General features: G+C 36.6%; 1 long non-coding RNA gene across 1 annotated transcript in view; it reads left to right on the top strand.

The window, feature by feature from the left end:
- Positions 1-25,172, top strand: part of LOC140696944 (uncharacterized) — a 252,242-nt gene extending 227,070 nt beyond the window's left edge. The window contains exon 7 of the long non-coding RNA XR_012073655.1: positions 25,092-25,172. This is a non-coding gene — a long non-coding RNA (uncharacterized lncRNA). The remainder of the gene's footprint in view (positions 1-25,091) is intronic.
- The last annotated feature ends 202 nt before the right edge of the window (positions 25,173-25,374 follow it).

Consider the following 25,374-nt stretch of genomic DNA (forward strand, 5'->3'; position numbering starts at 1 on the left):
TATCTATGAGTCCATTTCTCTTCTGTTATGTTTGTTCATTTCTTTTTTTTTTTTAGATTCCACACATAAGCAAAATCATACGGTATTTGTCTTTGACTGATTTCATTTAGCATGATACCCCCTAGGTCCAAACATGTTGTCACAAATGGCAAGATATAATTATTTTTTATGGCTGAGTAACATTCCGTCATATGTATACACACACACACCACATCTTCTTTAGCTATTCATCCATCAATGTACATTTAGGTCTGCTTCCATATCTTGGTTATTACAAATAATGCAGCAATGAACATAGAGGTGCATTTATCTTTTTGAATTGGTGTTTTTGTAAGAAATTAGAAGTTTAGTCTAGTGTGCCCTCAGCAAACTTCTGCCATCCTATTAATATGTGTGACTTTACTTTGCCCTCTTCCTTACTGCTGGAGGTTGGTTGAGTAAATTTGATGCCTAGATTGTCCCTGCAGGGCAGGGATGTGTTAGGTAGGTGCACTGTCTGGGTGGAATGGGTCTTGAATCAGGTCAAGCTGATAGGGTTGGTCACACATGGATTGCAGAGATAGAGACATTAGGTAGGAGCCAAGGCCATAATTAGAAAATTGAAGGACATACATTAAAACTGAGAGGTGAGATGGAGAAATTAACAGCCTCATTATCCAGAAAATACTCATCCCAGAAAAACAAGGCAGGATGCAGGATGTTGGCAGAGTTAGCTGACTTAGGAGCTCGTATGCAATGGGGTTGCTTTGATGTGAAGCCTGGAGCACTATGAGTGTGACAGCGTAAAGGAAGCTGGCTAGAATGGAAATGATGCAGCAACCCAAATTTAAGAATGGGACAGCAAGAGTGGGAGCAAAAGGAGATATAGATATACAGGCATAATAAATCCCTGGAAGCCTATTTTATATAATATTTCATAGAGGTTATCTGTCTATATTGGTATTTTTGGATAATTTTACTTCTTATTAATTATACTTTCTAATTTCCCTCCGTTAAATGTGTATGACTTGAATTATTAAAAAGTTCAGAAAAAATACTTAAAAGAATCAAGTGAAGAAAGAAAGTCAACTATCATATTTTAAAACAGTCTGTAAAATTCTGCAAGAACAAGACCAGTTGTTACACACACACGCGCACACACGCACATATTGCATCTAAAGCCAAAAGAAACACATGATTTGATTTGTTCCTGCTGGAAAATGTTATGATTAAGACAACGTCTAGGGAAAGACATGATCTTTGTTCTCACATGTGTAGTGAAGGGTCAGCAGTGCCTGAGATGGCTTACACTTTATAGTTCTAAAGGGGGGGAACACAGTCCCTCTACCCTAAAGCTTGCTGAAGGCAGGAACCGTGTCTGCCACATTCACTAACGTATTTCCATGGCTCAGCACAGCACCTGTTTGCTCATCAGCAATAGGGAGTTAATCATATCTGTGTTTCAGTGATTATGAGGATTGAATGAGATAACACAGTATTTAGTTATTCCGGTTGTCTATTGTTGCATAACAACCCAAAACCTAGTAGCCTGAAGTAACCATGATGATGGTTTTGCTCACTAAGCTGCACTTCAGGCAGGGCATGGTGGGAACGGCTATTCCTGCTCCACGCAGCTTCCACTGGCGTGGCTTGAAGACAGGGCCTGCAGTTACCCGAAGGCTTGCTCACTCATCAGTCTGGTGGGGATGCTGCTGTGGGTTGGGACTTTCGCTGGGTACCAGAACACCTACATGTGGCCTCTCCATGTGACCTGGGCTTCCTCACAGCATCTTCCTTGGGGTCTAGGAGTGAACATTCCGAGAAAGAAAGCTGGTGGAACTCTTATGACCTTGCCTTGGAAGTGTGCAGTGTTGCTGCCTCCATATCCTATTCATAGTCACAAAAGTCAACTCAACCTCAAGGGGAGGGAAAGTAGACTCTACCCCTTGATGAAGAGTGGCACGTGGGACCACAAGTATTGCTGTGCTCTTCTTTTTTCTTTAACATTTTTTTATTGAGTTATAGTCATTTTACAATGTTGTGTCAAATTCCAGTGTAGAGCACAATTTTTCAGTTATACATGCTGTGCTTTTTTGAAAGTTCCGTCTGCCATACTGGCACATAAGGGGATATTGAAAATTTAAGATAATTTTTATTTTAAGGTTAGATATTAGCTAGGTGTTATTAATCACTCTAGTTGTGCTACCTCTCCTCAAATATGCCATTATTTAATGAAAGTGTGACCTTTTGTAGCAAGAAACCAGTTCTTTCCGGTATGAGAAGGTCCTTGATTTCTGGAGAGTAATCTGAACTTCTAGTAGAAATTTGAGAGTTTGATCATAATCACAGCCTCTTATTCTGGAAAATTTATTTGAAATGAGAACTAAAGTGAGCAACATTATTGAGACAGTTTTAAGCAAAGACAAAAATAAGATTCTTGCATAGATGGATATTTTGCTCAGGTGTGATCCAGGGGTATTTCTGTTGAAGCAGAGAGTGAGAGCAAGCAGAGAGGTAAGATGGCATAAAACTGTTAGTTCTCAGGTTCAGAGTAGCTGCAGGGTGGCACCAGCTGGGATTGGAGCTGGGTAGAATTAGGGTCAACGGGCCAGTTAGAATATGCAGCCCATGGGGACTGCTTAGATGGGCACCTGTATCCTCAGAGGAGAGCAGGAAACAGAAGTGAGACCACATGTCCATGTGGTGTGCGTCCAGAGGCTGGCAATGATCCAGAGTCTGAACCTGCAGTGAAATCCCTGTCTTGGGATCTACAATGGATGTGTGTGACCACCTTCCAGAACGAGGCAGGACTTGCAGGCGGTGACTGAGATACAGGCAGATCTCAGGCTACAGCAGAGGCAATATCACGCCTTCTACTGAAAAGAGGAGAGTGAGAGATGGAAACTGTGCCCCAGGGTTGGGATCTTCTCTGTCCCTTCTGGCCCCTTCTTACCCAAAGTGGAGTGAAGCGCTCCTGTAGTCCCCAAAGCTACTTAAAGCCCACTTTGGCTTCTCTTTTCACTACAGTGAAGACTGGGCTTCAGAGTGGATTGATGGAACAAATACAGCTTTCACTGATTTTCTAGATAGATGAAGTGAAGCCCAAACTTCATTCCAAAATTTATTATTTTTTTTATACCATCACTAAATGAATGGACTACCAGAATGCCAAAATTGTACCAAAATTGTCAAAAGGCACCAAACTTGTATTGATTTAATCAAGATATTTGCCAAGACTTACCATGGCATCCTTATAAATAAGGTCAAGAAATTGGATAATTAGGTGGCAAAAATATGTCTCAAGAATACCGATAAATTACACAATGCTAATCTGGGCCTGCATTTCTCAGACTCGAGTAATATGTAGATCCCCTTTAAAGGAAATATATACTCATAGACCTCTGCAATATTGATTTAAAATTTTTATTATATTATTCAAGCACGTAAACAAATCTATAAATATGTCATTCACACTTGCAGGTCTTATTCAACAATAAATGTTTTAGAATCAAAACAAACATATGAAGAATCTGAAAAGAAAAAATACATATGCATGTGTATGTGTAACTGAATTACTTTGTTGTACACCTGAAATGAACATTGTAAATCAACTACACGTCAATTTAAAAACCACACAAATTAAGGAAAAACACAGTATAAGTTAATAGTATTCATTTAACATAATAGATAATGTCATTTGCTGGTAATAAATCACTGATGTTGACTTTAGTATTAACATGATGAGGCTTTGTGTCACCTTCTATAACTTTCAGCATTTTGGCTTCACTGTTTCCAATGCAGAAAAGGTTTACTTGCATAAACATCTGTACAAAATGAAATTTAAAACGCCAAGGATTTGTTTGATAGTTCAAGTTAATAAACCTTGTAATTTATCAAACTTCTGCCAGCAAGAAATTCTTACATGCCAATTTTAGTTAATTGTTAAAGACAACACTAGGGTTAGTCTTTTTAGGGATTTGAAATCTGCACTAAATGGGAATTTAATCCATTTTTTTCTGGAAGTGAAAATAATTTCTTTATACTTAGAACATTTCCTGCTAAATTGGTATTCTTGAAGAAAAGTTAAATATTATTTTCAAAACTAAGCATTCAATCAACAACAAGCACTTATTGAGCAGATTTCTCAAACTACTATGTGCTCTGTGAACATAGATCTCTCGTTACACTTCGTCTGAGCAGCCAGAATCCTCTCTTTGTGTGGGATGCCTTGAAACTATTTGGCTTTTACAGTGGTAGGCATTAATGCAAGTATTGAACACTAAAATGAAGTAGCAATACTCAGTGTTAAGGCAATCACTGGATGATGAAGAATATGTTCACATTTTTTTAATTGAAGTATAGTTGATTTACAATATTTCAGGTGTACAGCAAAGTGATTCATTTTTATATATACATATATAAATATATATATACACATATCCATTCTTTTTCCAATTCTTTCCATTATAGGTAATTACAAGATATTGAATATAGTTCCCTGTGCTATACAGTAAATACTTGTTGTTTATCTATTTTATATATAGTGGTGTGTATCTGCTAATCCTAAATTCCTAATTTATCCCTCCCTCTGCCTTTCCTCTTTGGTAACCATAAGTTTGTTTTCTATGTTTGTGAGTCTGTTTGTTTTGGAAATAAGTTCATTTGTGTCATTTAAGTTTCTACATATAAGTGATGTCGTATGATATTTGTCTTGCTGTCTGACTTACTTCACTTAGTATGATGATCTGTAGGTCAATCCATGTTGCTGAAAATGGCATTATTTCATTTTTATGGCTGAGTAATATTCCTGTGTGTGTGTGTGTATACACACCACGTATTTACCCATTTATTGGTCAATGGACATTTAGACTGTTTCCATGTCTTGGCTATTATAAATAGTGCTACTGTGAACATTGAGGTGCATGTATATTTTCAACTTAGAGTCTTCATCCTTTCCATGTATCTGACCAGAAATGGGACTGCTGGATCATATTTTAACTCTATTCTTAGTTTTTTTAAGGAACCTCCATACTGTTTTCCATAGTGGCTGCACCACTTTACATTCCTACCAACAGTGTTCACGTTATTTTTTAAAGATCATCATTTAGTGTAAATCTACACTTAAAATTCTGATTTCACATTCATGGTTCAGGGTGGATATTTTTAGCAGTTCTTAGCTTAATGCTTAGAACTGCTCAACAAATGATAATTATTTTATTATTGTTGTTGCTATGTATTTATTTAAAACATTGGTTGGCAACATAGCCCAAAGATAAGGGACTGGTACCAGGACAAGGGTTCTGAGTCACTTTTTCAATCTTGTGCTGACTACCCAACTCATCTTAGGTAGCTCTGTATTTGAGGTTTCCCATCCACAATTAAAGTTGAAACCTTCTAGAATTGTTGGGAAGATCACGTGAGTTTAAAATTTAATTCAACTGATATCTATTATGCAAAAGCCCCCACGTAAGTCATATGACATCACATGCCAGTGCTCTGAAAATCAAACAATGCTGTACATGTCTTACATAATCTTTTATAGACATGAGCCAATTTAGAGAAAATTAATTTCTCAACAATAAAGCCCACTCAGGAAGAGAGCATCCAATCTTTGCCCCTGGACAACTTTTTGATTATTCTAAGGCCACGCTATAGTAGTGATTATTCTCAGATCTTTCTGAAGCTGAGAAAGTATTGAGAGAAGGGATTCTTTACCTGGAATTCATGGATAGGCTTCAGGAAATGTAAGTTTCTGAAATGTATCGAACATTTGGTTTGTGTGTGTGTGCGTGTGTATGTGAGTGTGAGTGTGTGTATGTGTGCATGTGCTTACACACATTTCCGAAATGAAAGATTTAGATTTCATCAGATTTATAAAGGTGTATAAGAATCAAAATATATATGAACCTCTGTGTTAGACTAAGACTCTTAACTCTTAGTCCCATTTGAAAATTAACACTTCACTTTGATCTGAAACTCAGATATTTTTATGGAATCGCTTTTCTGGGAATGATGCTACAGTATTAGTCCTAGCCATATTGTGATGCAAAGCATGAATCAATTTAATGAGGGTAGTTAACATCCTTTTTATCTCGATCAAACATAAATTAGGACTACAGATTAAGCAATATTACAGCCACTGAACTGATGCCATTGGACTGTGTTGCTTGATCTGGAATTACAGTATTCCTGGCCCCAAATAGGTGGTGCTCCTTAAACATGAGCCTGACCTTTATAGATGAATTCTGCTAAAGTTGCAAGGCATCTTTTCAGCTCAGTGAATATGAACCCGTATTTATATGAGGACTAACCAGGTTCAACCCGGTTCTAGCCTTCAGTTATTTTATGGAGTCATGTCTGGTGAGATCACACATCCTAAGTATACAGTTCTGTTTTCACAAATGCTTACACCTGTAAAACCCACACTTTGTCAAGTTACAGAACATCTCCATCACCCTAAAAGACCCTTTGTCCCCCTTCTCAGGCATTCTCTCTAGAGACTGATCTGGTTTATCTTAAAATGCCTTCGATTATATTAGAGTTTATCCCACTTTCTTGTTTAGAAAACCAGTTGTCAGATTGATGTAGATCAATGTTTTCAAACTGTGTTTCCTAGAGTCTTAAAGATCTAAGAAGGTGGCCTGGGAGCCACTGTAAGAAGACTGGAGAGGGGCTAAAGGAGGATCTCAGAGAGATCTGGACACTTCCCCAGTTCCTGCTTCAGCTGGAGCAGCTTCCCTTGGAACTCTTTCACAAACTAGAATTCCATGGGGGGATTGATTTTAAAAGAGGTTCTGTGGCTTTCAAAAAAAAAAATTGTCTGGCATAGGCTACTGTGCCAAAAATAACTGTAGTGTTTAAATCAAACCATTATGGAATCTAACCCTTAACATGACAGTTAAGACTTCCTGAGACCCAAGGGAGTGAGCAAAAGTCAACAGTTGTGCAGAATGAAGGCCGACAAGACAAGGTGGCCCTAAGTTGAGGCTAAGAGCAACAGGATTTGGGAAAGCAGCTCCACAGTGGGGTGGCCTTTCCCGAGTGTTCTTTCCAAGTCATGTAGAGGAGTTCCTTGATTCCAGGATGATACTTTTACATTTTAGGCTTTGTTTTCTCTAGGAAGGTGATCATTTTGACTGTTTCAGGTCAATCTTGTGCCTTAAAACCAACTGGACTCAGAGACTGGCCAAAGTCATTTGTGACAATATCTAACTAGGCATTGTCCAATTTTCTCCTTAAAAATCCAACTTCATTGCTTTATGAATTCAACCTAATGTGTATCTGTGCTTGGAGGTTTGTTTTGATTTAATGGAAGAAACTATCAATTGTGTTCTCATATTTATGGTAGATAAATAAAGGAAACTATCTTCAGACAGTTTTTTATTTTTATGAATTATCAGCTTCTAATTGCTTAATTTTTATAAAGGACCCATTAGAAAAGCATCTTTGTAGGTTGTCTATTTTAATGTTGTTTTCCTTTGAATTTTATTTTAAGACAGACAGAGTGTAAATAATAACACTTTATATTTATATCTTGATTTAAGTTTTGTGAAATATATCACATCCATTTGTTATAATAGCCCAGAAAAGTATGTATTATTACCTCCATTTTAAAGATGAGTAAACTGAGGCATTGTTCACAAAGGGAAAGAATCCTGGAGAATACTCATTTTAATCACTAAATCACTATATAGTGCCATATAACCAGTACCTAGCATTATTTACCTGCATTTTTAGTACTGGTGTATTTAGTTAAGAGGCAATAAGTAAGTAACTGTTCTTAACCCGAGACCTTGGTGTCACCTCATTTATTAGCTGATTTTTAATGTTGGTTTCATCTTTTAAAGAAATTTGGCATCTTCATTTGTAAATACTTCAAAATTTTAATTTTATAAGGCTGTTTCCATTAGGAGAAGAGAGGAAATCATTTCCAAAAACTTGAGAAAGTGCCAGGAAAAGCTAAATGATTAATTTCCCACAAAGTGCATCAGGCGTTTCATTTTGGCAAATGATCTTGAATTAGAAATCTTCCTTGCACTGGTGATAAAATCTTTGTGAGGCTCTCTGAGCCAGGAAAAGGCATATCTGACTGGATGGTGAGGAGAGACAAAAACATATGGAAAAGCGCCCCTTAGAATGAGTAGACTCAGAAATGCCTATAAAACACTCAGTGAACAAGCCAAGCTTTGCTAACAGATGTGCCCAGCCTGATCATCTGGCTGACGAAGGGCCATATTATAAGCAAGGATTAGAATATAATTTTTCAACAAATGATCACTTAACCGAATGCACCATTACTAAGATGTACACTCCCCAGCAGAGAGGAAGAGAGCATTTATTCACACGTGGGAGAACCAATGCCGGAAGCAAGATAGTCTAGCAGAGGATAACACTGCGGTCTTGGGGTCAGATTGGAGCCATGAATCTGGATGAGTCACTGAGGGGCTGAATCCCTTCGGATATTGTAGATGAGAGTAAGAAGGAGGCTGAAAGGCAGAGAAAGCAGATGACAAAGGGTGAGACCAGGCAGCTGGACAAAAGGCGGTACAAGTTGTTAGGATCCAGGACAGCCAGTGGAGGGCAGCAAAAGCACCACTCACGTACATTCCCCAGTGTCCTTTCATGAACCACAAGTTTTTGAAGATGTGAGTCTGTCACAGAATCCAGACTTGAAACTGCTGGGAGTCCATAAAATATTTCTTCATGACTCTTATGTAATTTAATCCAAAAGAACTTTCATAGTCACTTTAAAGGTTCAAGGAATCAGTAGGAGAAGGGAGGCTTGGTGAAAGGATTTTCTGAGTAGGGGAAAACAGAAGATGCATTCTTCCTTTCATTATTTTCTTTCTGTCTGCCATGATGCATAGAGAATTCTAGGACTAGTAACTAAGAATTTGGGACAGATGCTGTGGCCTTTCTTTGAAATGGTGGCAAGCAGGCAGCTAAAGCTATGCTGACATCTTCAATCAGAACACAGGATTAATGAAAGTATACCTGAGGAAATTGACAATCGGTTGATGAAACTACTTAATTCTCTAATTAAGTAGTTAATTAAAGTACTTAATTAAAATTATACCTGGGGGTTACAATGAGGCTCCTTTCAGAAAAGACTCCTTACTCATTTTTTGTGCTCCCGTGAGTTTTCAGAAACTGTATGGTGGAAAAAGCCTAGATTTTTGTTTAAATCACATTTCTCTTCAAAAAGGAAAATAAGAATCTAAAATGGTGAAAGACAATACTAGGTCATCTGAGCGATCTCCAGAATAGACGTGTTGTTATGTCAGTAGCTAATTTTGACCTGTGAATGGATTGGATTCCTTCAATTAAAGGCAAAAACCTCAACTTTGGAGGAAATGGGTGAATCCACCCTATGATGTTGGGAGGTTACTGGTAGACTAACTAAAATGGAAAATACTTGTTTTGTTCAGGGGATGTATTCCTCTTAACTGCCGTCTGTATAGGCCTGAATTCCCTGCTTTTTAATTTTTATAAAAGTCTGATAAAGTTTCAAAAACAAATAGGCATTAACCAGGAATTCCCTTCCAAGGAAATAATTCCAAAAAATAATCAAAGATGCAAAAGATAATTTATGTTCAATGAAATTTTAAGACATGGGTTCTTTATTTAATATTTGAGATAATGAAAAATAACCCAACATTTTCATAATAATAATAAGCCTTTGTTGAGTACTAACTTTGTGCCAGATCCTGTTTTAAGCCCTTGTATTGTTTCTCACAGCAAACCTAGGAAATGTGTGTTACTATTATACCTGTTTTACATGTGAGGAAACCAAGGCTCCAAGAGGTTCGTCACCTTGCTCAAGATCACACATCTCATAAAACCTGGAGTTGGGATTTTTGCTCCAGAACCCGGAGTCTTAACATTATATTATATAGCTTCTTTTTCCATAACGAAATGATTAAATAAATTTTGGTATATCCTTATGATAGGATATTTTCCAACCTTTAAACATCATGGTTTTGAAGAATAGTAACACAAGCTTAGAAACAGTATGTTAAGTGAACAAGCCAGGATACCAAATTATACATGTAGTATGGCCTCAGCTGTGTAAGATTCAACAGAAATATGCTGAAATGTTTAACATATATCTGGATGGTAGATTGAAATTCTCTTCTTTTTATCTTCGGGTATTTTCTACTTCTTTATATGAACGTATCTTGCTTCTATAATTATGAAGAAAGTTATTATGTAGCAGGTGTATAGTGAGGAGGAGCTTTACATTTTTATTCTGTAAGAAAATTCGGTATAATGAACTTGATAGTTGCTTAGGAATTTGTAGGCAAATTTGCATCAGCAGCCAAAACATTTGGTGGGAGGTGAGGAACAAGAATCTGACTCCTTCTCTCAGTGATTCATCGTTACTGAAACTGGTGGGGAGAGTTACGGTGGCTGTGATTAAGTAGCAGTGAAATGCAGTTGAGGTCTACAAAAGACAAATGTCATGAAAGTAGGAAAGAGATGAGGTTAGCGTGGTGACTCCTGCAGTTGTGGACCTTCAGAACATAGGGTCTGTGTCCCAGTTAGAATGTTTTTGGCTATGAGTGGCACAATACCCAACTAAAATTGACGTAAGTAATAAGAATACTTATTATCTCTCATGAGAAGAAGTTGAAAGGCAAAGTGGTTCCAGGTTTGGTTCGGCAACCCAGTGCAGTCATGAACCCTGGTACTTTCTCATCTTTTCCCTCCCCATCCTCATTTTGTTGACAGTATTGTCCCTCATTGTTTCACGATGGCTACGGTAGTTCCAGGCATCACCTGTAGATGTAATTACATTCAACATATATGAAGAGTTGTTTTTCCCCTATGCGTTTCTTCCTACTCTGGGTATACTTCCCATTTGTCCTCATTGGTCAGGCATGTGTACCAGCAAGAGACTAGGGAAAGGGGAATGGCCATTATTAGGCATCAAACATTGTATGTACAAGCGCTTCTGGGTGATGTAGTAAATATTAGAACTTGACCTGGTCCTTTGGGTGACACAGCTGTGTATTCAAAGAGCTGTAACATTGTAAATTGGGAGTCCCAGCCAGATTTGACATGGATTACCTTGGATGAACATAGCAATGAATCAGGGTGAGGGTCAGTAAATGATAAAGCACCCCTGACACTTTTGGGTATCACTAGCGAGAAGGCTCAGGTGGGATTCAAGTGGTTGCATGGAAATGTGACCACATATCATGCTGATAAAATGTGATGTGGTGATTACTTTTTATAAATTTGAAATATAAAATTATCCAAGGAGATATATTAAGATGTGATATGGTAAGATGAAATATTTTTTAAAAAAAAGATAATAAATATAATAGATAAATAAGGCAATAAAATCTAGAAGGTAGAGGAAGAAAATAAACACCACCAGCAGATACATGAGTAAGGAATAAAGGAAATAGAAGAATAAAGAGATCAAGTATAGTGATAAAACAAATTCAATTAAAGGCGCATACTTAAAACAAGACGAAACAAAGTAGAAGAAAGGGCTCCAGAAAGCTTGGGTTTTATGACTTTAGTTTACAGTTCTTCAGGTTGTGGTAGTTACAGGAGACCAGCAAACATCTTCTTAAATTTCTTAGATAATTCTTAAAATGTAAGAGAATGTGTCCCTATAGCCTCATGTTAAAGGTAGTTATCTCTAGACTTTTTTTCTAAGCCTTTTGTTAAAGAAATTGTCAAGTAGCTTTGGCCCAGCTCCAACTGGCTCCCAGTTCTTCCTCCCAGGCTCCAGTGGAAATGCAGTGTTTCTGCCTTATTTCTGCTCAGGCAGACCTACAAGTCCACATTTTGTTCTTGCTCTTAATGAAGGCATCATTTACAAGAGAAAATGCATAATTGACTGAATCATGTGCAAATCACACCAACGCCTGGGGAATCCTAACTGTGGAGCCCACAAAGGACATCTACTTAATTTGCAAGTGCAGCATCCAGAAATAAATCACAAGTAGGCACAAGTCAGATTCCCAAATGATTTGGACTGTCTGCTCCCTGTGTGCCTTCTAGGCTACAGCAGCCCCTAGTAACTCTCTAGGCGTAAATCTCTGGTTGGTTTTTAATTTTCATTTGTTCAGTCTCTCCTTATCAGCCTCACGCAAGAACTGCCATTTCTACCCAGTAAAAGCTGATGGTCCAGCTGAGCGCACTACAGCCCTCTGAGTCCTGAGCTGGGTTATAATGAATCATAGTTATTCCCAACAATAGATGCTTTCTAAACTCTCAGCCCTTGAAACATACTGAAACTTACAACCCTTTAAATAAGCATTAAGTGGAAGTCTTATTTTTGTTACATGATACATGTTCATTTTAAAAGCTTAGAAATACAGATAAATACAAAGAAAAATAAAAACCATTTAAAATGTTATTTCTTAAAGATAAATTCTGTTAACATATTGTGATAGGTCCTTTGGGTTTTGTGTTTTTGCATGTTTTAATAGTCAACAGATATTCACTGTGTGCAGGCCATGCCCTAGGAACCAGGCGTAGGGAAGGTAGTACTGAAAAAAGTAAGTCCCTCCTTCCATGGAGCTTACATCTTTCACAAAAAATGGAATCACTTCACACCTGCACTTTGAAAACCTACTTTTAATCAATTTTAAGTACACACTGCATATATTTTCATGCTAAATATAGATGTATGCAGTAATTTTAAATGACTAATAGTTTAGCATTTGAATGCTCCATAATCTTTTTCAGTTCCATAATTACAGTTTCTATTGTTTTCTTGCTATTACCAAATAAACAACTTTTTAGAGGAGCTTGTACCTTGGCACATAAATAACTGGGCACATGTATTCAATTATATCCCTAAGGTGCACTTCATACTCCAGTGCTTTGAGTCCTAGATCATACACCTCTTTCTTAGTGAATATCTAGGCCTATTTTATCCTTATTTTTATATTTCCTTATATGGATAGTCTTGTATTTAAAAGCAGATCCCCACCCCGCCCCCAAAAATAAAAGCAGTTTCTTACTGATTGTTATTATGAATAGTAAAGCAATAGACATTCTTGTGGGTTTACTTGGCACATTGATATCAATATTCATTTCTTTATTTAATTAGATTTTAAAATTGCAATATGTACTGACTCTAAAAATAAGCAGAGAAGTATATTAAATGCAAAGCATAAGCTTCATTCTATCCTTTCTTCCTATCCCCAGTTCAGCTCTCTGGAGGTACAACAGCAGACCTTCTCTGTGCGTTTATTTTAAGTATGAATTTCCTCCGCAGATCCTGTATGCACCACGTGAAGTTTTTGATCCACGGCATCCATGCTCTCGCTTCTTTGCGACCACACCCTGATTTTTAGGAATCCCACTCTTTCTCCACTAAATCTGCTCTGGATCCTCTGGCTTCCTTGTTGTTCCTCACACAGGTTAAAACGAATTAAAAATATTCCAGCTTCAAGGCTCTGCACTTGCCACTACCAACCGTTGCTTGGAAAGCTTGCCCCTCAATTCCCATAGCTCCCTCCCTTAATCCTTTAGGTCTCGGCCCAGTTTTATCTTGTCAGTGAGGTACTTTCTAATTGCTCCATTTAAAATGGCAGCCGCCTCAGAAACTAACACAATGTTGTAAATCGCCTATACTTCAATAAAAAATAAAATTATATTTTAAAAAAATGCCAGCCCCCAGCCCCAAACCTCCCTCTCCCTTCTTGATTTTACTCTCTTGCAGGTGCTGTCCATCACCTGACATTCTCTATCTCACCCATTTGCTTGTTTCTTATTTGAAACCCCCACTAGGATGTAAGCTCTGTGAGAGCAGAGATTCTTGTCTGTTTTGTCCACTGTTATGCCCTCAAGGATAGATCAGTTATAACATACAATAAATTGGTGCTCAATTAATATTTATTTAATAAATGAATGAATAGCAGTGAAGGGCACAGTAAGTTTGGGGCTAATTAGACATTAGTTTGAATCTCAGCCTATTAAGGTCACAATAGCTGTGTGATCTTGGACAATTAAAAAATTTTATCTAGGCTTCAGTTTCTGCATCAGTAAAAGAGAGGAATTAAAATTAATTGCTTTGTTGGGTGTTATGATTCAGAGAGGTTCTATCATGGTTAAGTGTTTAGAACAGTACCAGAGCACAAAGGAAGCATTTTAACAAAGCTTCCTTTTCTTCCCCCTCCCGACCACTTACTCTTGCCCTTCCTTTCCTCTTGCCCTTCCCTTCCTCCATTTCTTCTTCTTCTTGGTGCTAGTTTGAAGTGAAAAGCATTGCCTCATTATTTTTCTTTCTAGAGTTCCAACTTGCTGCTTTGCACACAAAGCATCTGGGAGCCTCCACGTGCAGCAAGCTGACTCCTCTTACTAGCCGGTGAATCCCAGCATTACAATGCTGGTTACAGTGCCAATGCAGCAAGCACTCTGGGGCTTTGCTCCACCATGGTCATGTGGCCCTCAGGCAGCTGTTGGAATACAGGGACGCTGTAGCCTCCCTCTGCAGTGTTTGGGACAGCCATAGTGGGTGGCCTAAGTGCAGAGTCACTCATGTTCATAAAAGCCTGGAACCTGACACAAGTCCAAAGTTTCCCTGAGTATCTGGGGGCCACACTCTTGGTTTGTACACTCAAAATAGCTGTCTCATTCCTCGTTCATAGCAGCCAAGGATTATATTAGTGGAGGAAGAATTCCATTTGTTTCCTTGGGATTCAAGAGAAGAGGAAATGACCCATTCATGCTTCTCACAGAATAATTCCCAGGAACTTCTGGCCAAGACTCCAAGTTTGTTCATTGCCACATTTTCCACTCATTCAACAACATTTAAAAGATAAATAAACACTAGAAGAAGTCACTATAAATGTTCCATGAAGATTTTTTCTGCTTAAAGACAATGATTACTAGTCATAAAAGTCATAATAACTGTTTATTGGGGTTTTATCTCATGTCAGGCAATCTACACAGGAACTCAAATCCAAAATGATAACAATGCAAGGAGATGAAGAAATCTACATGACAGATGAGAAAACAGAAATTCAATAGAATTTAGCTGTCGAAGGTCACAAACTAGAAAGTGACTGAGCCAGAACTCAAGTGCTGCAAAACTCTGAAACCTAAGAACTTTCCAAGAGTTTATGTTGTCTCTGGGTATTATAATCTAGAGAGGAAAATATAAAGTTTGTCAATAATACAAGTGATATGGAAATTATTCAGTTCCATCCAAGAAGCATTTATTGAGGATGTAAAGCCCTTTATGTGTTCAAAGGAGGTATAGCAACTTGAACAAGGTAGCACCTATCTATACCTTCCCTAGGGGATTGCTCTCAAATATAGTACCAAAAAAAAAAAAAACTATAGAGTTAACAGCAGAGATCCCTTTCTTTAAGATTTGGTTAGAAGAGTTCTTTGCTGTCAATCATATTTCTGATTAGAGAGGATCAGAGAGTGGATCACAGTTGATGTCAGGTATCGGAGTCTGGAAGGCTAAGGAGCATCTCGGCAAGTGGAGAGTGTAGGGGGAACATAGCTACGTCGCAGAGGCCTCGTGTAGTAGTGAGCATGAGTCTGAAGGGACAAGAAGCCTGAAGGGTCAAACATTGACCACAGGACAGGAGTCACATCACTGCCAGGAAAAGGATCAGCGGGCTACTGACAGGACAGGAAGGTTGAGCTGAAGGAGATAGCAGCAGAGACATAGCAGGTTGGAGGGGTTTGGGTGCAGAACGACTGAGTCACGCACGCTGGAGGGCTGTGGTAATAATGGGAAGATGACTGTGTGTAGAACTAGCCATCCCCCAGGTTCCAGGTGGAACTTGGAGTGGTGATAAGATCATCTAGACAGGCTCAAAATGTCCATTTCCGGCCAACTATCGTGTAGTTTTGATTTCCAAAATCTTTATCTGAGTGGTACGATTACTTTGAAATGGCTTCACTAGGGTGGGGGGTCTGGTCTTTGGTGACAGTGATGGTGAAGAGTGGCCCTGGCTTGGTGGAATGACTGGAGAATGCACCCCCAGATGTTGGAGTGTTAGTGAAAAATTTAAAATCTTCCCAGCGGAGTGTCTTACCTCAACATGTCGACGAAGACCCTTTTGCAAAATGTGGCCAAATCAGTTGCATTTGGTTTTAATGCTCAACTAACCTGAAAGTATTTTTTTTTAATTGAGATATAGTTGACATGGAACATTGTGTTATGTTTAGGTACACAACATAATGATTTGATTGCTCCCTATTCACAGTGCTTTATTGAACCCAGGGAGACCTGAGAAAGACTCTATGGAGGTTTAACACAGATGTCTTTTTTTTTCTTTAGTTATAGTATTTATTGTTAGTTTAAACATGGAAATAGAAAATAATAAAAGCATAGTATTATCCTGGTAGAAATTAAAAGTGATTCAAAGCGAAATGCCTCCTTAGGTGAGACTGTCCTGTTTTACTGTTATTCTGCATTATTCACATGTAGTATGATTGAATTTATTATTTAACAGAAGAAGTGTACATTAATGCCTGCGACTATGACATATTTAATTGTATGATATTTATTGGGCTGGATTTTAGATACTTTAACCATAATGGCTTTAAAATATGCTTGTTCTTATAAACTATTTCTTATAGTTTTGAATGTCACATACAAAACCTTTACCATGTGCTTTCGTTTTAAAAATCCCATTGGGGAAAGTTCACCCAAATGATGAGGGTCAGTGCTACAGAGACTTGCCCTGGTCTCTGAAGTGGAAGAGGCTGTAAGGCAGCAGATTTAAGGCTGTGAGGGGGCAGATTCAGCTGGAGAGCTCTGCTTCTTCAGTTACATTCCTGCCTCAGAGCATGGCCCCAGACTCATATGAAGTATACACGGCTTCACCTTTCTTAGCATTAGAATCTGACTTCATCAAGTGAGAGTCTCCCAGCCTCGGCGCTGCTCTTTTCTGCCCCAGGCTTGCAGGACAGGGGTAGAGGAATGGAGAAGGAGAGTGTAGACGTTCCACCTCCTCCAGCCACAACTCCTGCTGTTGCTCCTGATACTGCAAACCCTACTGCTTCTTTGACTACTAGCCAGGATTTGTTGGGCGTTTCCTATTTGCTAGGCCCCATTCTAAGGATTTAAATATTTACCTCATTTAATCTTTATATCTAACATCCTTGTCAAGTAGCTGTTGTTTATCTTCATTTTGTAAAACTATAGATGGAGAATCGGAAACACAGCCAAGATACCTGACTGGCCTAAATTCATACCTTTAGTCACTGCAGAGCGTAAATGGTCTAATTAATCCATTTTATCAGATGGTTAAAGCCTTAACATTGTACTCTTTTAAAAATATTCACTGAACATACTCGAAGGTGTAAGTCTGTAATAAAATTTGCTCTAAGGAAATTGAGTAAATAACTGAGTCATTTTGGCTAACTTTGACCTTGCAGTATTTCTCTATCTCCCCAAATAGCACAATTCTTTTTTTTTTTAATAAGAAAGTTTATAGTCAGGAATGAAGTGAAGTGATTTTTCTGCTTCCCTGACTATTTAGGAATTGGTCTCCTTTGTATAGTTGCTTAAAGGTAGGTTAAGAAATAAGAGAGTTCAAATTCTGTATCTGGGAATTTTGTTTTGCTTTGTTGTACAGGATTTCTTTTGAGAAGACATTACATTTTGCATTATGGTGATTTGATTTCTCTGAACTCATTCCACCAGATAGAGCTAAGACAGGCAACAACGTCCAGTAGGGCATCCTATTGCTTGTCTACATAATATACATTGTGCTTGGGGCACTGATATTTGGGGTCTTGGAGAAAGACTTTGAGGTACAGCAGCGACATTGGGCAGTTAAGACAAAAGCTGATTTTCTGAAAAATCGTTCTAATTTGACTCATGAAGATGTCCAAATATTTGTGCAGATAAGACGTGAAGATGTGGGTATTCTCACACTCATAGTACTACTATCTCTGCTATCTGTGTGGAAAGTTGTTTAGTGTGAAGATGCTATCAAATAATTTCCTTCGTTGAGACTAAATATAGTTCACCTAAGCAGGGTATTTCATGTTAGCAATGGGACAGGCAGGGCAGAATACAGGAAAAATAAGGAAATCATGCAGACTGGGAAGAAAAAGAAAGGCAGCCGATGATAAGGTGGAAAGATGTGAAAGTCAGAGAAGGGATAAATTACAACCAATCACTAGAACAGTGTAAAAATCAAAAACGTTCTGATCGAAGTAATCCTTTTCATTATTCCATATGAAGTTGAGAAATAGATTCAGAGGAGATAAGAACCTGGCAGGAAAGATGGCTTATTTCCCTTCCACTTTTTTCAGTTACTGTCATGCTCTAAATTCTGGGTATGATTTTTAAATGTTCCCTTATAATATCTTTTGTGGTTGAGAACAGTTAACTGTTTTTTAATTTGCATTCTTTTTTATTGAAGTATAGTCAGTTTACAATGTTGTGTCAGTTTCTGGTGCACGGCATAATGTTTCAGTCATACATATACATACATAGATTCATTTTCATATTCTTTTTCACTATTAACTACACAAGATATTGGATATAATTCCCTATGCTATACTGTGTAAACTTCTTATTTATCTCTCATATTTAGTTGTTAGTATCTGCAAATTTTGAACTCCCGATTTATCCCGTCCCACACCCTTTACCCCCTGGTAACCATAAGTTTGTTCTCTATGTCTGTGTATCTGTTTTTTGTTTGTTTGTTTGTTTGTTTCTGTTTTGTAAAGTTCATTTGTGTCTTTTTTTTTTAGATTCCACATATGAGTGATATCATACGGTATTTTTCTTTCTCTTTCTGGCTCACTTCACTTAGAATGACGAACTCCAGGTCATCTGTGTTGCTGCAAATGGCATTATTTTATTCTTTTTTGTGGCTGAGTAGTATTCTATTGTATAAATATACCACAGCTTCTTCATCCAGTCATCTGTTGATGGACATTTAGGTTATTTCCATGTCTTGGCTATTCTGAATAGTGCTTCTGTGAATACTGGGATGCATGTGTCTTTTGAATTATAGTTTCTCCAGATATATCCCAGGAGTGGGATTGCTGAATCATATGGTAAGTCTATTTTTAGTTTTTTAAGGAACCTCATAACATCCTCCATAATGGCTGCACCAATTTACATTCCCACCAGCAGTGTAGGAGGGTTCCTTTTTCTCCACACCCTATCCAGCATTTATTATTGTAGACTTTTTAGTGAAGCCATTCTGACTGGTATGAGGTGATAATACCTCATTGTACTTTTGATTTGCATTTCTCTAATAATTAGCAGTGTTGGGCATCTTTTCATGTGCCTGTTGTCCTTCTGGATGTCTTCTTTGGACAGATGTCTGTTTAGGTCTTCTGCCCATTTTTTGATTGGGTTGCTTGGGTTTTTTATATTAAGCTGTATGAGCTGTTTGTATATTTTGGAAATTACTCTCTTGTCAGTAGCATTATTTGCAAATATTTTCCCCCATTCTGTAGGTTGTCTTTTCGTTTTGTTGATGGTATCCTTAGCTGCAGAAAAGCTTTTAAGTTTAATTAGGTCCTATTTGTTTATTTTTGCTTTTATTCCCATTACTCCAGGATCTGGTTTTAGAAAAATATTGCTGTGATTTATGTCAAAAGAGTATTCTGCCTATGTTTTCCTCTAGGAGTTTTATGGTATCCAGTCTTACATTTAGGTCCTTAATCCATTTTAAGTTTATTTTTGTATATGGTGTTAAGAGAATGTTCTAATTTCATTCTCTTATATGTAGCATCCAGTTTTCCCAGCATCACTTATTGAAGATACTGTCTTTTCTCCATTGTATGTTCTTGCCCTCTTGCCATAGGTTAATTGACCATAAGGGTGTGGGTTTATTTCTGAACTTTCTATCCTGTTCTGATCTATGTGTCTGTTTATGTGCCAGTACCATCCTGTTTTGATTACTGAGCTTTGTAGTATAGTCTGAAGTCAGGGAGTATAATTCCCCCAGCTCCACTCTTCTTTCTCAAGAATGTTTTGGCTATTCTGGGTCTTTTATGTTTCCATACAAATTTTAACATTTTTTGTTCCAGTTCTGTGAAAAATGTCCTTGGTAATTTGATAGGGATTGCATTGAATCTGTATATTGCCTTGGGTAGTATGGCCATTTTAACAATACTGTTTCTTCCAATCCAAGGACACAGTATATCTTTCCATCTGTTTGTGTCATCTTCAATTTCTTTCATCAGTGTTACAGTTTTCAGAGTACAGGTCCTTTTCCTCCTTGTACGTTTCTTCCTAAGTATTTTATTCTTTTTGATGCAATCGTAAATGTTACTGTTTCCTTGCTTTCTTTTTCTGCTATTTCATTGTTAGTGTATAGAAATGCAACTGATTTGTTTATATTAATTTTGAATCCTGCAACTTTTCCAAATTCATTGATGAGCTCTGGTATTTTTCTGGTAGTGTCTTTAGGATTTTCTACATATAGTGTCATGTCATGTGCAAACAGTAACAGTTTTACTTCTTTTCCAATTTGGATTCCTTTTGTTTCTTCTTCTCCAATTGCTGTAGTTAAGACTTCCTATAGTACATTGAATAAGAGTGGCAATAGTGGGCATCCTTGTCTTGTTCCTGTTGTTAGAGGAAATAATTTCAGCTTTTTTACTGTTAAGTATGCTGTTAGCTGTGGGTTTGTTATGTATGGCCTTTATTATGTTGAGATATGTTCCCCCTATGCCCACTTTCTGGAGAGTTTTTATCATAAATAGATGGTTGAATTTTATCAGAAGTTTTTTCTGCCTCTGTTGAGATGATCATATAGTTTTTATTCTTCAGTTCATTAATGTGGTGTAGCACACTGATTTGTGGATATTGAGAAATCTTTGCATCTCTGGGATAAATCCCACTTGATCATGGTGCATGATCCTTGTAATGCATTGTTGAGGTCCATTTGCTAGTATTTTGTTGAAGATTTTTGCATGTATGGTCATCAGTTTTACTGGCTTGTAAGTTTCTTTTTGTCAACTCTTTATCTGGTTTTGGTATCAGGGTGATGGTGGCCTCATGAGTTCAGAATGTGTTCCTTCCTCTGCAATTTTTTTGGAATAGTTTGAGAAGGATAGGTGTTAACTCTTCTCTAAATGTTTGGTAGAATTTGCCAGTGAAGCCATCTGTCTGGTCCTGGACTTTTTGTTTGTTGGAAGTTTTTAAATTACTGATTTGATTTCAGTACTGGTGATTGGTCTATTCACATATTTTATTTCTTCTTAGTTCAGTCTTACCAAATTGTACCTTTCTAAGAAATTGTCCATTTCTTCTAGATTGTCCTTTTTGTTGGTGTGTAGTTGCTCTTAGTAGCCTCTCATGATCCCTTGTATTTCTGTGGTGTCAGTTGTAACTTCTCCTTTTTTATTTCTGTGTCTCGGGTTTTATTAATTGGGGCCGTCTCCCTTTTTTTCTTGATGAGTCTAACTGAAGTTTATCAATTATGCTTATCTTTTCAAAGAACCAGCTTTTAGTTTCATTGATCTTTTCTATTTTTTTAGTCTCTGTTTCATTTCTTTCTGCTCTAATCTTTATGATTTCTCTCCTACTAACTTTGGCTTTTGTTTGTTCTTCTTTCTCTAGTTGCTTTAGGTGTAAGTTTAAGTTATTTATTTGAGATTTTTCTTGTTTCATGAGGTAAGCTTGTATCACTATAAACTTCTCTCTTAGAACTACTTTGGCTGTGCCCCAGAGGTTTTGGATTATTGTGTTTTCATTTTCATTTGTCTGTATTTTTTTTTATTTCCTCTTTGATTTCTTCAGTGATCCATTGGTTGTTTAGTAGCATATTGTTTAGTCTCCACATGTTTGTGATTTTTGCAGGTTTTTTTTTTCTTGTAGTAGATTTCTAATCTCATAGCATTGCGATTGGAAAAGATGCTTGATATGATTTCAGTTTTCTTAAATTTACTGAGGCTTACTTTGTGGGCCTACATGTGATCTGTTCTGGAGAATGTTCCATGTGCACTTGAGAAGTATGTGTATTCTACTGCTTTCAGATGGAATGCTCTGTAAATATTGGTTAAGTCCATCTGGTCTACTGCATCGTTTGAGGCCTGTATTTCTTTATTGATTTTCTGTCTGGACAGTCTCTCCACTGATGCAAGTGGGGTGTTAAGATCCCCATTATTATTGTTATTGTCTGTTTCTCCTTTTATGTCTGTTAACAATTGCCTTATATACTGAGGTGCTCCTATGTTGGGTGCATATATATTTACAATTGTTAACATCTTCTTCTTGGATTCATCCCTTGAGCATTATGTAGTGTCCTTCTTTGTCTTTTGTAACAGTCTTTATTTTAAAGTCTATTTTGTCTTATATAAATATTGCTACTCCAGCTTTCTTTTGGTTTCTGTTTGCATGGAGTATCTTTTTCCAGCCCCTCACTTTCAGCCTGTATGTGTCTCTATCTCTGAAGTGCATCTCTTGTAGACAGCATATATATGAGTCTTATTTTTGAATCCATTCAGCCAGTCTGGGTCTTTTGGTTGGAGTGTTTAATCCATTTACATTTAAGGTAATTATCAGTAAGTATGTTCTTACTGCCATTTTGTTAATTGTTTTGGATTTGTTTTTGTAGGTCTTTTTTTTCTCTTCCTTCTTTTTGTTCTCTTCTCTTGTGGTTTGATGACTGTAGCATTATATTTGTATCCCATTTCCTTTTTTGTGTGTATATCTATTATAGATTTTTGGTTTGCCATTACCATAAGGTTTTGGTATAGAAGTCTATATGTATACATAATTGTTTTAAGTTGCTGATTTCTTAATTTCAAATGCATTTTAGATACCCTGCATTTGTACCCTCCTCCCCTCCCAATTACTGGCTTTGATATCCTATTTTACATCTAATTGTTTTGTGTATGCTTATTGTGGATACAGATGATTTTATTACTTTTGTCCACTGTCTAGAAACCTTGTTTCTTACATTTTGTCCAGTCTTCTAGTTGTTTACTATGGGAGGATAATTTTGCATGGTGTTACTCCATCATGACTAGAAGCAACAGTCCGTCTCTTGAAGTATTTTACCTTTAATTACCATCAGCCCAACCTTATCTAACATTTTGTCCAAGAGTGTTTCTGCTTGGTCTCGTTTTTAAAATTCCCATATATATTACTGTGTGTTTAGTTTTTGTTTTTATTTACCCACATTGTATTGATTTCTTTATTCTTTCTTCATCTCAGAGTTTGGGGGATTATTTTCCTTCTTGTGAAATATATCTGTAATAAATTTCTCTTACAAGAGTCTGCTAGTAAATACTCTCCCTTTTTTGTTTTGTTTTGATCTAAAAATATGTTCTTTTTTTTCTTAAAAGATATCTTAGAAGAGTATGCAATACTAGGTTGACAGTTTTTTCTTTTAGAACATGGGAGACATTATTCCACTGTTTTGTGGCTTCTTTCTTCTTCTTCTAAGAAGTTTTCTGACAATCTATATGCCTCTCCTTTATTGATAATTTATCATTTCTCTTGCATCTGAGGCCTTCTCTGACTTTATGATCTTCTCTTCATCTCTGTTGTTTTGCTGTTTTGATTCAATGGTCTAGATGTGACTTTTGTTTTTATTTTGCTTGAGGTTTGCTTCCTGAATCTTTGTATTTGATTCTGTTACCAATTCTAGGAAATGCTAGATGATTAACTCCTTAAAATGCCCAATATAGTTGACTTGTTATTTCTATCATCTGTATCTCTTAACCCTTCTTTTATATATTCACCACTATTTTGCCTTTTTTAGTGTATTTTGAGTAATTCATTAAAATATAGCTCTTATTTACTTATTTTTCTCTTTGGCTCCATTTTATCTGATGTTTTGACTTTTTAATTTCAGTGATTTTATTTTTTCTTTCTAAAAGTTCTACTTATCCTTTTAAAATATTTATGGTCTTTCTTGTTAACATTGTATTTCTACACATATCTCATTCCTTTTGTTTCATTAAACATTTAAAGCATATTTTATCTTCTGAGGCCAATTATTCAATATTTGAAGTCTTTAGGATTTCAATTCTGCTATAAGATTTTTTTGTGACCCCTGTAGTGGCATTCCTATCTTGCCTTTGACTTTAATTAAAATGCCTCTAATATTTTACTGTTAAGCATGAAGTTGCTGGGGTATATTATGGTTATTCTATATTGAATTAAAATGTTTTGTTCTTATTTCTAGCTTACAAAATATTTCCCTAAGATTATTTTATCTATTTTTATACTTATTGAAGTGATCAATATATGAGTTTTTATCTTTTTTATAATTCTTACTAACATTTACTGCATTCTTTTAGTCATAATGTATTCTTTTATAACTCTGCTGGATTTGATTTAATAATATTTTATTTACAATTCTATAACTAACTTCCTTCCTTCCTTCCTTCCTTCTTACCCCTGTGCTATTCATGTCTGGTTTTGGTTATTAGTGTCAGATTCTTTCCAGAATTCTGTAAAGAATCAAGAAGCATAGAAAAAACTCTTTTAGTTATTCTGTGTATTATACCACTTTCCACTCCCATCTTTCTTTCCTCCTGACTCTCTATTTGAAGTTTCTCCTATTAGGGGTTGGGGCAGTGTTTAGGGAATAAAGGCATCAATATCTCAAACAGGTCATTACTATTACTGTGTAGACTGTGAAGTGTTTTGGCTGAGGTTCTTTCACCAAAAGAATTCCATGTATTTTAGACTTTACAAAAATTGATAGCCCTCTTATTAACTTCCTTTATTTTCTAATGATGTGATAAAATTTTTGTGTTCTTTTATCTTTTCCCTCATATCTCTCATGATTTCCATTTGCCTAAATGAGAAGTCTCTCCGCAGCTATCTTCAACCCATATTTACTAATTATTTGAAAATAATTGAACTTTATTAACATTCTAATCATTGTGCTAAATCTGTGCACACCACTATCATAAATTTCCTTTAAAAATATTGTTATAGTCACATATCCAACTCATATACAGCTTCCAAAAGGGTTGACACCACTGAAGCAAATAAGGTTCTCCATTATAAGTTATGATCATAAGCATTTCTATTTCACTTGATGCTAAGGAAAATTTCCAATTAGATTTAGTTAGATATGGGTTTTGGTTTTAATCCAACTAAATGGAACTCATTTTCTTTAGTGTTCTACTTGAAGAAATATAAATTATACAACCCAAATTTTTTTCCCTCTAATTTGTAGATGATGACTTCTCTTACATTATCAGGAATTCCTCCCACAGGAAAAAAGACTAATGTTTTCTTTTGGACTTTTACAAACTCTTTGATAACTTCTATAATCATCCTCTCCACAATAGGTAGGTTTTGTGCTTTTTTTTCCACTTAGGATGTGAAATATTTCATAAATGTTTTGCATGAGGTACTGTCTACATACTGTCTATAGCTTTATATGATATCTTAAATTTAATGAAATGAAGTGGTTAGTTTAAGGGGCAGTAGCTCCTTAAGCTAAAGGAGGGAAGTTA

Source organism: Vicugna pacos, chromosome 6 (assembly GCF_048564905.1).
Source record: "Vicugna pacos chromosome 6, VicPac4, whole genome shotgun sequence".
Classification (NCBI taxonomy): domain Eukaryota; kingdom Metazoa; phylum Chordata; class Mammalia; order Artiodactyla; family Camelidae; genus Vicugna; species Vicugna pacos.